Raw genomic sequence first — 12,112 nt, 5'->3', positions numbered from 1 at the left:
GACACTCTTAGGTTTCGTTCTGGCTAGTTTTGTGCAGCCTGTTCTGTATTTCCACCAGACTGGAAAACTTTCTATTCTTTGTTGGAGCTAAGTGTAATTAATTGGACATATATGGACTTAAATCTCTCTGCGAGTGATTTTACAGGTGGGGATACATCTGTACCAATTCTGCTACTCAACTGTCCAGTGCTTTCATGAGGCTAGTGTTGTTGTTTTGGATCTTTTCTTTTGCCCAGTCCTCATGGAATGAAAAAGAAATCAGGGGAAGGAATTGCAAAAGAAGCCGGAGTTTCAACACACACCCTGATTGCGTAATTATCACAGATCAAAAGTAGTTGCCAAAACGAACTCTCCCTCATTGGTGAGCTGTTTCTGAACTACTGAACTCAAAAAGAACTTCGGCCAGATTTTGTTCGAATTGATGTCTGTAATGTACTTGATCGGCCATCAGGAAAAAGTAGGCTGAGAACTGACTAACATTTGTATAATTTTAATAAACAAAAAATAAAACAAACGGGCAGCAACAACCCCTCATGGCCAGCTGCCACCTCAACAGAACTGAAACCAAACTTAAACTCCAGGCCTGATCCTCTCTCGTCTTCTTCTGTCGTCAATTTGACTTTAAGCCTCCGCTCTTCTGAGAGACTCGAGACCGGTGTGCGAACAGGTGATGCTTATTAATACTCGCACTACTGGCATGGCTCTGTTCTCATGGCTCTTTGCCATGCCCCCTTGGTGACAACAGGATTTCAGTTTGTTCTTTGAAGTATACCAGGGCCTTTAGTGTGTGCTTTTTCAGGGGTCACCCCTGTGAAATGAACTGACAATTACTCTGGCATGATTTTGTGGTGAATACCCTTCCAACTGCAACCAATCACACAAAGTACACTAATTCATGGATGGCAGAAAGCATCCATACACTCTGTCACACAGATTTTTTTTATTTTTATTTTTTATTATCTCTATATTTACCCACACTGTATGTCTTTTTTACTATGGGGAGAAGTAGAACACCCCGAGGAAACCCACAAGAACTACCCATGGAGATACCTTTCTAAAATATCATGTAGTAGTATTCTTTTAGAATACATTTATCATCATCATCATCATCATCAATCATGATTTTTTTTTTTTGTTATTTTAAAACTGGGAGTCATTTATATTGTGCTAATCACAAGACTTTTTTTTTTCATTTTGTCTAATTCTAGCTCTTATTTTATATTTTACCTCTTTGAAAACTTAAAATTAGTCCATGGATTTTTGTGTTTTCTCTCATACATCTGTCCAAATGTTTGTTTTACTGATTATACTAGATGAGATGACATTAAATTCCCCTCTGACCAACTGTTTTGACTCTATATGCTTGTTTACTCAAAATCTCACCCTCCCACCTACTCCATACGTTTGTTTTTCGGTCTGTACCCTGCTGGTGAAAACAAAAACAGCTCTTAGACGCCATCATATGTTTGTTGGTCATCTTTGATATATTTGCATATCAGGTGGCAATATTCAGTTTGTAGAGTGTGTTTTCCTTGTATAGTATTAGAGGTACAACAGCAGTGCTGGTAATAACAAGCTTATTTTTGGACTTTTTATTTTTGTTTTGTTTTATTTTTGCAACTGTTTCCACTTTACTAATGGAACCTGATTGTTTAAAAATCGAGTAAAGGTAATATCTAAAAAAAACTTTAGCATTATTATTATTTTAGAATGTCATTTCTTTTTTTTTTTAATTATTATGAATTCCTTTCAATGTTAAAAGAATTATGGCAGATGTAATGAGTAGAGCTGTGCGATACTAAAGAAAAATGTGATAGCATGTTAATTAATGCAATATATTCAATATGTGATGCGCTTTAAAAAAAAGTTAAAAACCAGCATTGTCTGGTCTTGGTCTTAATGTATTTCAGTATCCATACTAAAATCTTTACAGGTTTTTGGACAAAAAAAATCATGTTTACTCAGCTTGGTTTCAAAGATGTATGCAACATATACTACTTAGCATGATGTGCCGAAAAAATGGTATTCGATTTTGTGCTGGTGGCAGGCACAAAAATATAATTTAGCATTTTTTAAAATTATTAAATCACTGATATTTTGATCAGTTTAATATATTGCACAGCCCTAATAATGAGTAAAATGTTTTAAGTCATTTAATATCAATATACCTGTTTTTAAATAGGTTTTAATATACACAACCTGACACCCATCTCATTTCTTGTAAACAACAGCAAACAAACAATACAAAAAAATTTATTTGCTTACATTAAGCCAACTTTAACCATTTTGACTCGAGCTATGTTTCCATCCACCTATTTTTATGTGCAAGTTGGAATGGAAACACCAAGATTCTTGTACATTTCCTAAATGTACAAAAAAAAAAAAAAAATCATGTGATGGTGGTAATGAATGTGATCAGACAGCATTAACAGATAAACCAGCAAACCGACCACTTTTTAAAACATATGAATCCCTAAAATCCCTCAGCCAAAGTCTGTCATCAAAGCACTTCATTTTAATTAACCAAGGCTCATTTTGAAAACCTACTTCTATATACATTTCTGGAGACCATTAAATACATCCCAGGAGCTTTTTTTTTTTTTTTTTTGCAGTTTTTGTTTTTCACGAATCCACGAGGGGCTGCTGTTTAGGGTTTTGAGATCTTAAATTTCTTTCGCGAGTGCCATTCATGCCTGCTGTTCTCTCGTAAATCCACCAGAGGCTGCTGTCAAATGACTGACCGATCAACTGACCCACCCTCCTCTTTCCCTAAACCCAACCAATAGTATTTTAAAAAGCATAGATTGACCTGCCCACCGATATCCCTAATCCCAATCTACAAATTTAAAAAGCAATTCAGAAAAAGAAAAGTCCTTGCCTGATTTTACCATGTTTTACCACATTCTCGCCCTGTTATTTACTTGTTTATTTTATTTTTTGGCTTCTGTTTTTGTCTTACCTGCTTTCACCAGACTCGAACCCTGTTGTCGTGGTCATCTCCTCTCTGCAATGATGTACATGGTGAGCTAACTGGACAAACTGGTAACAACAGAAAATCCATCCATACGGAGGTAAGTGGTCAGCTGGTAAGCGTAAAAAGTAACACCGTCATACCACCTGGTAGCCTTCATTAAAAAATGTAAATGCAGCCATACATAACTCTGGCTACATAATTTACAATTTCCAGAAATGTGTATAGGGCTACATTTTCAGAATGAGCCTATGTTGTTTTTAAATCCTCCAGAAATTTCATGAGCATCTGTGCTTCCAAAGAGCATCCCACACCTCCAAAAACTACATTGTGTTTATTGCAGTCCGTCTTCGTTTTTTTAAGTGCAAGTAATTGAGGAAAAATTGCCCACAGTGGCTTCTACTGCATCAAATAATATTTGTCACCAGTTTATTAGGAAGTGACAATTTTGTTCTTTATGACTCATTGGATGTGAACAGACGAGGCAGTGGCGCAGTAGGTAGTGCTGTCGCCTCACAGCAAGAAGGCCGTTGGGTCGCTGGTTCAAACCTTGGCTCAGTTAGCGTTTCTGTGTGGAGTTTGCATGTTCTTCCTGCCTTTGCGTGGGTTTCCTCCAGGTGGTTTCCCTCACAGTCCAAAGAAATGCGGTACAGGTTAATTGGGTAGGCTAAATTGTCCGTAGTGTATGAGTGTGTGTGAATGTGTGTGTGGATGTTTCCCAGAGATGGGTTGTGGCTGAAAAGGCATCCGCTGTGTAAAAACTTGCTGGATAAGTTGGCAGTTCATTCCGTTGTGGCGACCCCGGATTAATAAAGGGACTAAGCCGACAAGAAAATGAATGAATGAATGAATGAATGGATGTAAACAAGGTGACACAGTGGCTCAGTGGTTAGCACTGTCGCCTCACAGCAAGAAGTTTACTGGTTCGAGTCCTGGCTGGATCAGTTGGCATTTCAATGTGGAGTTTGCATGTTCTCCCCGTGTTGGTGTGGGTTTCCTCCGGGTGCTCCGGTTTCCCCCACATTCATTTACATTTACATTTAGTCATTTAGCAGACGCTTTTATCCAAAGCGACTTACAAATGAGGACAAGGAAGCAATTTACACAACTAAGAGCAACAATGAATAAGTGCTATAGGACAATGAATAAGTGTCCAAAGACATGCGGTGTGGGTGAATTGAATTAACTAAATTGGCCGTAGTGTATGTGTATGAAGAGGACCTGGAGAAAGTGTCTGGGGATAAGGAAGCCTGGGGTTCTCCCCTAAGACTGCTGCCCCCGCGACCCAGCCCCGGAAAAGCGGCAGAAGATGAATGAATGAATGAATGAATGCTTTTTTAATAGGAAACATAGCTACAGTTTATTTGATCTAAAACTTTTACCAAGATTTAAAATAATTTCCGTTTTTCTTTTGATTTGTTCCACACAGCTACCAATTTGAAATAGAGAAGTGCAGCAATGAACTGTTCTTCTGAAGATCACACATGTGAGGTCTTGACCTCCACTAACCTCACAGCATATGAAAGCACAAGAGTGATGCATCTCAGGATTTCTGTGCTGAGTTTCAGTCTGCTGTTTGGTCTTCCTACACACTCCTATGTTATATGGCTCATCGTCAAAGAATTAGAGAATGGAGTTGCATCAGAGTTCTTCAACCTCAATCTCTCGGTTTGTGGAATAGTTTTCTCTCTGTATGCGTTGCTCTATTTACTCAAGATATTTTCCAATCTCCAAGAACCGGTGATCTTGAGTCTGTTGAAGTTTTTAACAGGAAACATCATCACCATCCGTCCCCTGTTTTATGTTCTGAGGTGTTTCGAGCATTACCTGGCAGTGGTCCATCCTGTAACCTATCTGAAGTACAAAACTCTCAGATATAAACTCTTCTTTTCTGTTGTGGTCTGGATAATGGGTCTCGGATCCTGCGTGTTCTGCATGTTCATCATAGTGACATACAGACTGATTTTCATGTGCTTTTCTTTGTTGCAGTTTGTGGTCTTCTTCTTGGTCCAGTTGTTTTGTCTTGTGGCTGTTCTCAGAGCCCTGAAGCAGTCAGGACCAAGAGAGAGAAAAAGAGAGACAAATGACATTAAGAGAAGAGCTTTTAATCTGATTTTGACATCAATCATAACTATGTTCATTGTATTTGTTCCATTTATTGTCACAGGGCTCTTCTATTTTAGTCAACAGCAAGATACACCTTTTACGTTGTTTAACTTGTTTTGTTTTGTGCTGGGTGGTTTTATACCAGCTCTTCATTATCTTCGGAGAGCTGGGAAACTGCCTTTTTTAAAACCTGCATAAAACATCTCCCTCAGTTAAGAAATCAAACTTGCAAGTGGAGAAAAATCATAAGATTAATTTTTGTTTAGGATATAAACAGGTATGATTGTTTTTGCTTAAGGGTAACAACATGAAGTGAATAGTCCCTTTCACACATACAGACCTTTCCGGAAAATTGCCGGTTATTTTATGTGTGAAAATTACGGGTCTGTGTTCATGTGAATTTTTGAAAATACTGGTAAATTCATTCCGGCAATTTTCCTGAAAAAAGAAGTTGTAACATTACTGGTAATTTGCACTGTAAAACTGCACTGTGTGAACACAGAAGGAAAATGGCTGGAAAGAGCGTGTTCACAATTAGAACGCGATGACGTTAGTTGTCTACTTTAGCCAATCAGAACACTTACAAAATTGAAAGCCTTTCAATATTATTCCAGACACATTTAGTTGCTAGATGTTAGTCAGATAACGTTTCTATGTTCATTCTTAATGCCAGCTCAGTCAAAAATTATTGATAAAATGCTTATGATAAACCGCTGTTTACCTTCAAGCTCTGCTTCAGTTGCTTGACGCTTGTGCACGTGAAGGAGCCGGTGAGTGCCAGCACACACACATATTATGTACATCTCGACATGCGAAAGTGTTTCTCCGTATGTTTTCAACTTTCACTAGTTGCTGACAATACTTATCCATCCACTGAACTTGTAATGTAGTCATGTGTAACTTTTTAGCTATGGTTTGCGCTTCTGCCTTTGGATGTCTCACAAAGCAGCTGCATAAATGCTAAAGCGTTAAATAAAAGTGAAACCATCAAGAAAAGCCCGACCCCTTCTAGGTTTACAAAAACAAGCGCAGCTGTTTAGAGGACATTAATGATTTTAGAAATTACTGGTATTTTGTAATGGATGTGTGAATGGTCTTTTCCAGAAAAAAATCTGGAAGGTCCGTGCCTGTGTGAACAGCGCATTTTTGAATTTACCGGTAAAGTTGTTCTGGAAATTTTCCAAATATTTACTAGTATCACTGCGTGAAATGGGCTAATGTAGTAAGGGAAATGGTTCTCCCCAACATTTTTACTTGCAATGCTTTACTCTTCGTCAAGTACGATTTCAAAACTTTCTTTTTTTTTTTGTTGAACACAATCTAGAATCTTGAAGAAACCTGAAAAATGTATACTATGGAAAAGCAAATACTGAGCAAAGTCAATGGTTACCGGTTTCCAGCTTTAAAAAAGAATAATTATTTTGTGTTGAACAAGAAAGAAAATCATATAATAACTGATGGCTGGGTAAATGATGGCAAAATTTAATTTTGTGTTTGAGCTATCCCTTTAAGTAAATTTGTGCTGAAAATGGACTAAAAAAGTTTTTTATGCAGTACATGTAATTTACCTTCAATAGTACAAAATGTTCATATTCTACTGGATTATATATTTATTTTAATATAAAATAAGTTAAACGTATCCTTAATACTTTTCATGTTAGATTATGTAGTAGAGGTTGTTTTTCAAATAAAAAAAAAATCTCTTTGACAAGTTTTCCATTCCAGGTGTGAGCATAAATCAACACATGATTCCTTTTCATATTCCATAGAACGATTGACTGGTGGGTTAGAAAGTAAATCACATTAGATCATGTAAATTATTGAGAACAAATTAATTCATGGATTAATCTATTGTTTTGTATAAATTTTAGATTATAAGAATAGATATTGATAATGATTTTAGCCATATTTTGTCATTCATTATTGGTAAGAAAACATCTTGTAACCTGGACATTTTCCCTCATCGGACATTACGGAATAATTGGACATTATTCTTTTTATTTTCTTCCTATTTTCCATAAAAAAACACAAATTATAACTATAAATCAAAAACTTTTTAAAACTGCAAATTCTCATATGCCATTACGATTAAGAATAAATATGCGTAGATGGGAGAGAAGTAGCATTTCCGTACATTGTCTACATATTTGCATATTAGGACTTCATGGTAGCAAAGTGTGTCCGAGTGTGTGTGTGTGTGTGTGTGTGTGTGTGTGTGTGTGTGTGTGTGCGTGTGTGTGTGTGTGTATGTATATATATATATATATATATATATATATATATATATATATATATATATATATATATATATATATATATATATATATATATCAGGGATATTAAAAATATAAAAATAAATTTTAATTCTCTTTGACAGCTCCAGTGCTGGGCTTATAATCATTTACCTCAAGGGAATCAGATTAAATAAGATTTTTATCCTCCTGCATTCAGTAATGCTACTGACTGAGTTGTTTTAAAGAATGGAGTAAAATTGACTCATGTGTCATGGTAAAAGTTTCTGTATTTTAAGTTTAAAATAAAGCATACTTAAAATAATTGATTTTTATTTTTATTATTTTTTTATTTATGCAAATGGTGCAATAGCTGAGATTTTGGTAAACAATTCAAGGAAATATTTTTTTTTCTCATCTGTAAACAGATTAATTAAAATACTTATTAATAAGTATTAAATTAAAACCGTCGGTGTGCGTCAAACTCATAGAAAATTTGTGGCATGATGAGGTGGGGGTCTTCTCCAAGTCTTTAAAATCTCTCCACAAACGATCTTACTGGTGTAAATACATCTGGAAAAAGCTTTCATTATGGATCATTATTATGGATTCATGAATTAAAGTCACTTGCACCAAAAGGAATGAATGAGGAGCTAGATCTGTCTGCGTTTCTTTAACAAATCTGCTATTTAATCGATATTAGGAATTGTAAATCTTGAACGTTAAAGTTATTGACAAAAATAAAAAATGATTTTTTTATTATTTTTTTCTTTAAATGTTTGTGAACTTCGGAATAAACATAATAATGGGAGAATAATGTTAATTGATATGTTTCTTGTGAAATAATGTTTTAGGAGGTAAGGGTATTTTTTCATGTGGTTAATCATGATATATTGACGTGAAACCGAAACTATTGGTTAACACTGTGATAATTGATTTGCTGTCTTTTTTTTTTTTTTTTGTGAAATGTTTTTTGGATAAAGGTATTTTTTCGAGAGGTTGATGTACTGTAATGAAAAAGAAAATGTTGATAAACTTGATGATATTTGATGTGCTGTTTTGTTATGTAATGTTACTGAAAGTAAATGTATTTTGCAAGTAATTGACCATGATATTGGAACGAAAAGGAGAGGTCTGAAACTTGATGTTTGATGTGCTGTTTTCTTGCGAGATTATGTTTTGGAAGGAAAAGGTATTTTTCGAGTAATTGATCATGATATATTGTAGTGTAAATTGTTAAAATATAATGATAATTGATATGATGTTTTCCTATGTAGTAATGGTTTTTGAATGTAAGTTTTTTTCGTATGTCTTGCAAATCGTTTTTGAATATGCAGGTAAATGTCTCCTGTATAATTGGTTGTAAGAGTAGAGATGAAGGTAAGACTTGTTATTTTTAATTTTTGGGTAAGTGTTAAATGTAGAAAACTTTTAATGTCAACTGTTAAAATTTTTTTTGTATTGATGTACACCTGATTAGTGATGGTGCTTGATGCACTTTATCTCTGTGGAGTGAGGTCGGAAATGGGAAGAATGTTTATTGTCATTGCTGGGAAGATTATTGTGTGATTAATTGATAATGAAATGAGAGGGACGGTTTAACTAATTGCACATTGTGATTGACTATGGAATAAAAGGGTGGAGTTGGAGAATGTGTCACACACTGAGGAAGGCTTTGTGCCAAAACGTCTGTTTGTCTGTTATCACCCGTAAAATGTAAGAAAAAGTAAGAATAAAAACAGTATGAAGCAATTGAGTGCAAATCATTACCTTCTATTGAAACTATTATACAAATATTGTTCAAGATTTGTGCATACTCGTAATGGAAATGTGCCTAGTGATTGTTTGCATATTATTTATGCATTTATATTTACACACTAGCTTCCCAAACACCTTTGTGCCTTATTTGTATCAGTGTTTACTTAATAAATCAGTGAAAGAAATACCAGTTGTATTATGTAAATTATTCAAGTCTTAAAAAGAAAATTTCCAAAATGGTTTATGTTCTATTCAAATGTTAACTCTGACAGATATTTGATCCTATTTGCATGTCAGGTGTGCTGTTATGTCACAAAGTGATTTATATAAAGTGATTTATATACATCAAGATAGACACACTCTTTTTAGGTTACATGTACATAAGGAAACATTAAACTTTTTTCTTTTATTTTTTTACCTACACACCCCTTCCTTTTCAAGAAATTTCAAGAAAAAAAAAATCTGTTATTTTCAAGAAAAAAAAAATCTGTTATGCTGGGTTTCATAGTGTTATATGAAATATTGTCAATAATAACATGTCGATAATATGTCAAAAATATTGATAATATTGAAATTGAGATATACTACTGTATCTGAACGATAAATAAATAAATTAATAAGCCTCTTTAAGGTATGGTTTGCTAAGATGGGAAAACATTTAGCCAAGATACAGCAGTTTAAAATATGTTTAAAAATCTCAATATCACTGAAAAAATCATAATATTGAGAAAATCACCCATGAAATATCTAAATTAAGTGCTTAACAATGCACACTACTAATTAAAAAATCAGTTTTGATACAGTACCAAATATTTACAAAGTATTTTATGGGAGATTATCTTAATATTGTTATGATTTTTTGGCATAAAAGAAAAAAATACCGTGTTTATTTTAAGCTATTGCAGAAAATTGACCAGTCCAATATAAGACTGGTTTTGTCATCCAGGCTCATAAATGTTTGCTGATAATGTAATGATGGGTGATATTTATTGTATAAGCAATACTGATTGAGGTCATGTCCATGTATTCTGCGATAAGTAAACCTATTGATTATCGACAGGCCTACCAAACATAAGGGTGAATAGAGGAGTAGTTGACTGAGCATACAGTAGCATCTTTTTATTATTTATACATTTGCATATCAGGACTTCAGTAAAATGTGTGTGTATATAATGAACATCAAATGAATTTCTTTATTTGACAAGCCAGTGCTGGACTTATGATGTGGGGATTATTTACCAGTTGTACCGAGACGTTCGAATGAGATTGGCGTTGTATTAAATGGGATTTGAACATTTAAGAATGACAGAAAATTGACTTGTCAAGGTAAAGACTTCTGTACAAAATTTAAGTAAATGCATATTGTCATTTGAATATGACATACTTTTTAATTATGCAATTTATGTACTAGATTTGGTAAATATTTTAAATGAATTCAGCATTGTTTTTCTTGTTCACACAAGCTTTATTTCCATCAAAAGATATGAATTTAATGTGTGCACAAAACTAGAATATTGCAATAAACATTTGTAAATAAAGCACTTTTCTATCATTTGAGTCAAAGAGATTATTATCACTTTCTGATAACCTAGCAGCAAATATCAAAAAGAAACCCATTGTGTGCATTTTTTATTCAATGAAAAAATACATTGATGAAGACGAAACTCAATGAACGTGCCAGGGTTTTTGGAGGTGTGAGGCATTCTTTGGGAGCACTGTTGCTAAAGAAAGTTCTGGAGGTAATAATACTAAACCACTTTGATGACAGACTTTGGCTGAGAGATTTTAGAATGACCTAAACAACATTTCAGATGTTTTACAATGTGGTTGATCCTCTGATTTGTTTATTAATGCCATCCTATTACTTCCATTTGAGTTAACACATGGTCTGTTTTCAATGCAATCACACGGCAATTCGTAACTTTTTGATTTAGTGGCTAACTCATATGAATTTGTATGATCTAATTCGTAGAATTTAGTAGTATTTGCTCATCACCCAATGACAGTTTGGGTTAGGGGTGGGGTTGGGTGCCACGCCTCCTTTTTAAAATCGTACATTTTCATACAACTGGACTCGTACGAATTCATACGAACTAGCCACTAAACTAACAAAACGTAAAATACTTGTGTTTCCTGGTGAAATCAGGCTGGTTGAAACATAATCACAACACTTTTTGGATGTGCATGCTGGAATTTATTTGGTAAATGTGCTTCTATTGTAGTTTATGTTTTCTTATCAGATTAAAGTGTATCCTCCTTATGTTATTTTTAATGTGCATATTGAAAATTTGTGTGCATCTTGGCGTTTTATATTATGCAATAATTCCAAATATGCATACAAATAATTGAAAGGAAACATAGCTACATTGTCATTAAAATATTTTGTGTTTGTAGAGAAATATAAGGATGAGCTGCTTTGACGAAGAAGCTGCGTGCGATTGGTTCCCATCAAACAACCTCACAGGTTATCACAGCAACCCACTGGTCATTCTCAAGATTTCTGTACTGAGCTTCAATGTGTTGTTTGCTCTTCCGACTCACTGCTATATTATCTGGCTGATCATCACAGGAACCGGTCGAGGAGTAGCGTTAGAGTTATTCAACCTCAACCTCTCGGTTTGTGAAATCATCTTCTCTCTATATTCGTTGATTTACCTGCCGAGGATAGTATTACCAAATCTACAAACCCCAGCTTCTTGGTTTGTACTCAAATTTTTAACCGGAGACATCACCACCATCCGTCCTCTATTTCAGAGTCTGATCTGTCTTGAGCGATACCTGGCAGTGGTTCATCCTGTAACCTTTCTGAAGTACAAACCTCTTAGATATAGAGTGACCTGTTGCGCTGCGGCCTGGATAGCAGGTGTAGGATCTTGTGTGTTTCATGCTGTAGGGTCCTACAACATATACATATGGACTTCATTTCTCCAGTTCATCTTCTTCCTCTCCATTCAATTGTTTTGTCTTGTGGCTGTTCTCAGAGCTCTGAAGCTGTCAGGACCAGGAGAGAGAAAGAAAGAGGAAAACCACATGAAGAGAAGAGCGT

At 34.7% G+C, this 12,112-nt stretch overlaps 1 long non-coding RNA gene across 1 annotated transcript; it reads right to left on the bottom strand.

Annotated features, from left to right (window-relative positions):
• Positions 1 to 7,460: 7,460 nt before the first annotated feature.
• Positions 7,461 to 11,137, bottom strand: LOC147838777 (uncharacterized). Its single transcript, XR_015520007.1, has 3 exons — positions 11,102 to 11,137; positions 9,079 to 10,257; positions 7,461 to 7,891 (listed from the first exon to the last, which is right to left on the bottom strand). It is a non-coding gene; the product is annotated as an uncharacterized LOC147838777 (long non-coding RNA).
• Between the last annotated feature and the right edge of the window lie 975 nt (positions 11,138 to 12,112).

Source organism: Danio rerio, chromosome 21, assembly GCF_052040795.2.
Source record: "Danio rerio strain M-AB ecotype USA chromosome 21, GRCz13ab, whole genome shotgun sequence".
In the NCBI taxonomy this organism is placed as follows: domain Eukaryota; kingdom Metazoa; phylum Chordata; class Actinopteri; order Cypriniformes; family Danionidae; genus Danio; species Danio rerio.
The sequence above is the reverse complement of the archived record's forward strand: the minus strand, read 5'-3'. Positions and strand labels throughout refer to the sequence as shown.